This window comes from Kryptolebias marmoratus, linkage group LG22 (assembly GCF_001649575.2).
Source record: "Kryptolebias marmoratus isolate JLee-2015 linkage group LG22, ASM164957v2, whole genome shotgun sequence".
NCBI classification, from domain to species: domain Eukaryota; kingdom Metazoa; phylum Chordata; class Actinopteri; order Cyprinodontiformes; family Rivulidae; genus Kryptolebias; species Kryptolebias marmoratus.
This window is the reverse complement of record NC_051451.1, coordinates 4,160,303-4,167,817: the sequence shown is the minus strand read 5'-3', so window position 1 is coordinate 4,167,817 and position 7,515 is coordinate 4,160,303. Positions and strand designations below refer to the sequence as shown.

General features: G+C 43.8%; 1 long non-coding RNA gene across 1 annotated transcript; it reads left to right on the top strand.

Moving 5' to 3' along the window:
• The first annotated feature begins 786 nt into the window (after positions 1 to 786).
• LOC112451491 lies at positions 787 to 1,733 on the top strand. Its single transcript, XR_003040320.1, has 3 exons — positions 787 to 849; positions 919 to 1,071; positions 1,146 to 1,733. It is a non-coding gene; the product is annotated as an uncharacterized LOC112451491 (long non-coding RNA).
• The last annotated feature ends 5,782 nt before the right edge of the window (positions 1,734 to 7,515 follow it).

Genomic DNA, 7,515 nt, shown 5'->3' with positions numbered 1-7,515 from the left:
CAACAGATAACCTTTGAACAGTTATTTTTGACAATGTGAGCTTAGGAGCCCACAATCCACTTCCCAAGAAGGGATTGTACCTGAAGACAATGTCTCAACTTGGAACTCAGGCCCCATCACCTGACAGCACAGATGTAACCCAGTTACCTCAGTACAAATAAGAGATATTAGATTCACACAGCACACCAAAACAAGTAAACATAAAAATACAAAATAAATCACACCAGTAATAATAATAATAATAATATTAATAAGCTCTGCAAACCAACCCCCCCCCCCCAAAAAATAAATAAAAATGCACCACAATTGTCTGTGACAGCTGCATCACTAAAGTTAGTCACAAACAAAGACAAACTCCGAATAACTCAACTCTCAACTCAACTCAAAAATCAACTCTCGGTTCAGGGACAAAAATTCTCCTAATATTCTGCTGGTGCTTTTGGTGAAACAGGCTACATTTCTTTGGCTCTAATTTATTAATGTTTCCACTCCAGTTTCCATAAATCCATAGTAATTATTGCCACTTCGTCCTCACTTAAAATTAACTTTTCAAACCCCTTTTGCCTCAAAGTTTTAACGTCTTTGATTTAATCTGACTCTCCTGTTCAACTTTTATGCAGATTCCACCTCATGTCAATATTTTGGTACCAAATTCAAACTTTCAGTAATTGTGGTAGTGTAGCAGGAAGAGCCTGCCCCAATATTCAAAACACCTGGCACCTAATCACCTCATGATGGGTGGAGAGTATAAAGGGAGACTCTCTCACCTGGTTGCTTTATGCTGGCATTTGGTTGCACATCACTGGAAAGTTCGCTTGTGTAGTGTGCAGGTCTAAAACTCAAACATCAGTAAGTAATGTTTCTCCTTCTGCATAAGATCTACAATTTCAGTGTTTGACTTGAATTGTTAAAATCTAGAAACCACTGGAAGTTTCCTGCTTGGTACTGGGGTGTGGCTGCAATTCACCCTCCCCAGTGCAGTTTGATGTAAAACAGAACATATTGGCAAGCTGATCCTCCCGCTGTGGGCCGGTAAGGATTCTCTGGTTGGGGTGGAGGCATCCAGCTCTGGTAGGTGACAGTGGTTTCCTCTGCCTTTTACCAACTTCTGTAAATCTCCTATTAACCTTTTGATTTAATTTCAGCTCTGACACTGCTGCAGCTCGCTGGAGACCCTGCTGTTTTGTTTCACTGCTTGATTTCATTTTTTTGTTTAGTTTACCTTGTTTCATCCGCTGACTGTATTTTATTTTTTTAACAGTTTTGTTTAATTGGTTACTTTTGAGCATTCTATTGCTTGGTGTGGCCTCCAGCGTTGCTGCAGGTAGCAGCCTTGGATTCTTTTATTTTATTATTATTTTATTAAAGTATTGATGTTTTTAATTATGTTGGAGGTAACCTCATTTTAGTCTTTGGCCAAGTGTAAATTGTATTTGTGTTTTTTTTGTATTTGCTTGTTTGACCCCACCCTTTTGTCTCCAGGCTGAGAGCTGAAGGTAGTGGGAGGGGCCTCCAGGGAGACTGGACCTGTGTGTTGTGCGAGTGGCCGGTGTTGGGATTTCTTCACGACTGCATGCCTGTTCACAAGTGTTTGGGGTGATTTATTCATTTACTTTAGGAACCAGTTCCCATTTGGACCGCCCTCCCCCTGCTGGTAGGCCTCAGTACTGTGCACTTCCCTTCCTATTGTGGTTCCTTATGTTTTGTCTCTTTTAAAAAACAAACATGAAACAATAAACTGTAATTAACTTTGGGAAAAGTCTTGTTCTCTTTGGTCATGAACCTTGAGTGCCAGTAGGCACTCTATTTCCTTGGGTGCAATTCCCAAGGTGGTGTTGTTGACAACTTCTGGTTACCCTGCTGTGAGAAGCAGAGTATCAGAGTTATACCTTAGTGTTGCCACAGTAGCATGAAATGGACTCTACAACCCACACAAGTGGATCAGGTAGTGCAGCTCATCCAGGATGGCACATCAATGCAAGCTGTGGCAAGGTTTGCTGTGTCTGTCAGCATAGTGTCCAGAGGCTGGAGGAGCTACCAGGAGACAGGCCAGTACACAGTATACAGGAGGCCGTAGGAGGGCAACAACCCAGCAGCAGGACCGCTACCTCCGCCTTTGTGCAAGAAAGAACAGCAGGAGCACTGCCAGAGCCCTGCAAAATGACCTCCAGCAGGCCACAAATGTGCATGTGTCTGCACAAACTGTTAGAAACAGACTCCATGAGGATGGTATGAGGGCCCGATGTCCACAGATGGGAGTTGTGCTCACAGCCCAACACCATGCAGGACCCTTGGCATTTGCCAGAGAACACCAGGATTGGCAAATTCGCCACTGGCGCACTGTGCTCTTTACAGATGAAAGCAGATTCACACTGAGCACATGTGACAGTCTGCTCTCCATGGCGTCTCCAATCTGCTGCCTGCAACATCCTTCAGCATGACCAGTTTGGCAGTAGGTCAGTAATGGTGTGGGGTGGCATTTCTTTGGAGGGCCACACAGCCCTCCATGTGCTCGCCAGAGGTAGCATGACTGCCATTAGGTACCGAGATTAGATCCTCAGTCCCCTTGGAAGACCATATGCTGGTGCGGTTGGCCCTGGGTTCCTCCTCATGCAGGAGAATGCTAGAGCTCGTGGCCCGCTTGCTCCCCAGACATGAATCTGATTGACCACATCTGGGACATAATGTCTCACTCCATCCACCAATGTCACGTTGCACCGCAGTCTGTCCAGGAGTTGGCGGATGCTTTAGTCCAGGATAGTTGTATCTGTAATGCAGTTTTGTCTGAGCATATCAGGTGACTTTTTGTTTTAACCTCACAAATCTGATAATTACGAACCTTCTCCTATGCCTACAAATCATTAACTATGTGTGCACGAGTCGCCTGATTAAAAATGCATTCACGCACAACTCAGGGTACGAATTACAAATCTTTTGAGACTCATTTCATTCTTCTGGGGAGCCTCAGATTTGTGCATAAGTGGTGCGTTCAAATGCAGGTGTAAAGCTGTGTCATCTGAGTTTTGTTCGGAATTTAGTGTTTTATCGTCTTGGCATTTGGCACTGGATTTGTGCCGAAGTGGTTAAAGACATATTGATGTGAGAGATTAAAATATATATATATATATATATATATATATATATCAGCACTCCTTAGTTACACCTAACTAAGGGGTGTAACTAAGACTGTATTTATATATATGCATTTGTGAGCTGTACAACTGTAAATACATGGGTAAAAGAAACGACCACTAGGTGGTAGAATTCTTCTCTGGCCAGGAAAAGCATTCAAACTGAGAGGCAAAAAGAAGACATGGCAGGGTGTCCCAGTGGTCTACCCTCAAAAATATGTGGATGTTAAAACCTGCACGTTTTACTGTCCATATTATTATTTGATTTTAATATTTAATTGTTCGGGTTTAGGTGACCCGGAAGTTTGGTAAGGAGCGCTAGCAAATATCAAACGTTAGCTTGTTCCCTGCCACCATGCACATTATTTACGTAGAAACCTCAAAGACTGGCTCTGTCTATTGGAACTAACGTGTCAGTGCGGCCGCCATCTTGGCTGGGTCCCTCACAAGCACCCCACTTTTTTTTCTTTGTACGGAGGAAGCTGTATGCCCAACCAAAATAATCAGAACTCTCTGAATCTTTACCCAATTTTCACACAGTTTGGTTTGTTACAAACAGAAGAGATGTTGTTCTGATACAGGACACTTTCACACTTTGAAAATACGTACTTTCAAGACCTCCACTGAGACACAGGAAGGTGGAGCGCTGTCGTTGACCTACACTGAGACACGGGAAGTTGGAGTTCCGTTGTCAAACTTCACTGAAACACGGGAAGGCTGAGGGGCCCGAGGCAGCGGGAGTGGAGGCTGAGGGGCCTGCGGGACCAGCACTGGAGACACTGAAGGCACTGTTGGTGGCACTGCAGACACTGAAGGGACTGCAGGCGGCGACTTTCTTTGGTGTCTCTGTCTGCAAGGAGCTGGAGCCACAGGAGACCCAAAGGGCGCTGCAGCCACTAGAGAATCCTCCGGCAGCCAATGGCTGGACACACGGAGGAGGTGGGCATGACCCGTGGCGTAATCTCTCCTGGTGTTAGGATCTGTCTGGGTCAGCTCTCTGTGTTTCAGGTGGAGCCGTTGTGGGCAGGGCAGGTGGCTGCAGGCGCCCACCTGCAGCAACCTGCCCGCTGTGCCAACTCCCGGCTGGCACAGTGATCTCCTGGTTCCTCCTCGCTACACCGCAAGTCCCGACCGAGCCTGCTCCATCCTCCATCGGTTCCACTTTCCGGACTCCACCACCAACCACCAACAGTCTCTCTGTTCTCTCCACCGACCAACTGGTGACTACAGACCCCAGATCCATCACCCCACCTCCCCTCCCGGCAAACAAACACCACCTCAAAGTAAGCCAGTTTTTTCCATTCACCAATCTACTTCCTGTTCACCGCTCATCACTACCAGTTTACCTCCAGAGCTCCCGCTGTCCTCCCGGTCTCGTGTTCCTCCATTCCTGAGACCCTTTGTGCCATTCACCTACTCCCAGTTTCCTGTGCCTTGAAACCTGGCTGTCAATCCCTTTAAATAAAACTGTTAAACTTTACTCTGGTTTCGTTTCCTGAGAGTTCTCTGCATGTGGGCAAAACAGCTTAAAACCAACATGACAGAACAGTCTGGCCAAACTAGCCCAGCAGAGTCTCTCAGGGAAACCATAGTACAACAACAAGCCTTACTTCAGTCTCACGAGTCCGTTCTCCGGTCACTTAGTAATCACCTAGATGCCACAAACCAACGTTTTGATAAGATTGATCAGATTACAAACCTTCTTTTGGGCATGCAATCCACTCCTTCTCCACCAGATGCCGCCACCACACCAACAGCCACTCAATCATTGCTTTCCTCCCGCAATATTACTTCTCCTAACCCTGAAAAGTTTTCTGGAGACATGGGCAGTTGTGGGGGTTTTCTGTTTCAGTGCATCCTCACGTTTAACCAGTCACCGCACTGTTTTCCTCATGACGACGCCAAGATTTCCTTTGTCCTTGGCATGCTCACTGGCAGAGCTTTAAGATGGGCGGAGGCTCATTTTCAGGGTTCCTCTGGGTTTGGTTGTACCTACACAAAATTCTTAAACAAATTTAAACTAGTTTTCTGTAAAGACTAAGATCAGACCTCTCTGTCCCACGAACTATTGTCGCTGAGAAAGGGTCAGAAAACAGTAGCTGATTTTTCAATCGAGTTTCGATTTGGCTGCACCTTGCAGTTGGAACCCATGTGCACTTAAGAGTGCTTTTTTCCATGCCCTAAACGAGTCATTGAAAGACGAATTAACCCCCTTGGACAAACCTAAAACTCTCGACGAGCTCATTTCCCTGGCCACATGCATTGACAACTGCTTAAGAGAAAGAAGGAACCATCGAACAACACAATCCACCAACTCAACTGAGCATTCGTTTCAAAGGAAGAGAGCAGTTTAACCTCCACCCAGATCACCATCCCCAAGACCAGAGCCCATGCAGATCGGGCAGACCTGTTTAACCCCTGAAGAATAACAGCGCTGAAGAGACGCAAACTTATGTATTTACTGTGGTTCTGCCGGGCATTTCATTGCTACCTGTCCCGTGTGCCCAAACTAGCAGGTCCGTCAGGGCGAGTGGGGAAACTGCTCGATCGATCCCTAGTAAATCAAGCCAACATCGAAACTGTTGTTTCCCTCAGCGTTTCCGCTAATGATGGAAAGATCCTCCCAAAGATCACTCACAAGATCAAGCCTCTACAATTAATCATATATGGTAATCATCACGAGACTATCTCCCTTTTTGTTTTTCTCATTTCTCAGTCCCCCATTTTCTTTGGGTTTAACTCAGGGGTGGCCAATCTTTCCTGCATGTTTTCCTTGTTTCCCTGCTCCAACGCACCTGATTCAGTGGTTAAATTACCTCTTCTTGTTCTACAGAAGTCTGTTAATCACCCATTGATTCAAATCAGCTGTGTTGTTCGGTACACTCAAACCCCTCCATCACGGTAAAGTGTCAGCCCAGGGAGGGGCAGACAGTACAGGATTGTGAAAATATATTATTAAGTTCTGACTATATGCCATATGTCAGAACCAGATTAAAAGTATGATGGGTAAAAAAGTAGGTTTGTGGACATTTTGGGTCAAAATAATTTACTCTACTAAATGATTAAATGCTATGTTTATGCTATCACTTTCAACATCTCCATCATTATTGAAATCCCCCATTATTATGACTTTATCAGTATTCAATACTGAGTCAGATATAAAGTCTCAGAACTCAGCCGAAAACTGAGAAGGACTTGTTTGATATATAACAACAAATATTTTTAAAAAAACTTTCTGACTTCCATTTCTGATTTGAAAGATGGAGGGTTCAAAGACCCAAAAGGATTATAACCAATGTTCCCTCTAATTTTTCATGTGTCTGGGCATACACACAAGCACCCTGTGTACACTGAGGACCACTGTGAGCCACATCATGTATGCGCACTATGGCCACACACCAGTATTACACCTGTTATAAATCTGGGATCATAGCAAGTTACAATGACTTATTAAAAGAATCAGATGACAGCAACAACTTCCATTAGTTTGTTTTGAATATAAGTGATTTGCCCCACTTAAAATGAAAAAAACTAAAACATTGCTGTTCATGAGATGTATAGTATGTTATATGTAAGAGTCCTGCTTTGGCCATAGTGAGAAATGAGACATTACACCTTTCAGACATAACTTTTTGTTCACATTAAAACATTCACATTCTGCACAATGAAATGGGTGCTCTAGCTTGTGATACTGTATAAATTCTTCTTTGTCTGTAAAATATTTATTTACAGAGTTTTTTCATGTCTGTCTTTCTCACTTCTCCAATGGTTGTACACTTTGTCCAGGTTGATGGCTCCATCTTGCTCTTGCTTTGACTATGTGCATCAGCTGGTCCAAATGTGCCACTTCAAGATGATTTCTGGATGCTGTTTTGATATGATTCATTAAACTAAATCCTCTTTCACAATCAGCAATGGATGCTTGAAATGTTTCACAAATATCCACGAGCTGTGAGATCTCCTTTAGCTCCTCACATTTAAGTGCTGCAGCCACCATATCTGAGAATGTGCTGACTGACCCCTGTTTAAGTTTTTGCTTCATTATAGACTTGAATTCAACATACTGACTGTTAATGGGCTCCATTGACTGTGGGTGGGGGAGAATGTCCTCGTATTTCTTTGCCAGTGTAGAAATGTCTGCTGATCCTGAAGTCAGAAACTGATGTCTGAGCTCAATCAATCAATCAATCAATCAACTTTATTTATATAGCACATTTTAAAAACCACAGGGGTAGCCAAAGTGCTGTACAATAGATAGAAAAAAACAGTAAAAAGGAAATAGATAAAACAAATAAACAGATAAAAAAGATAAATAGATAAAAAGAGACATACACATACGGGTTCACAGCAGGTATGTTTTAGGTGCCAAGGAAGACAAAAATCA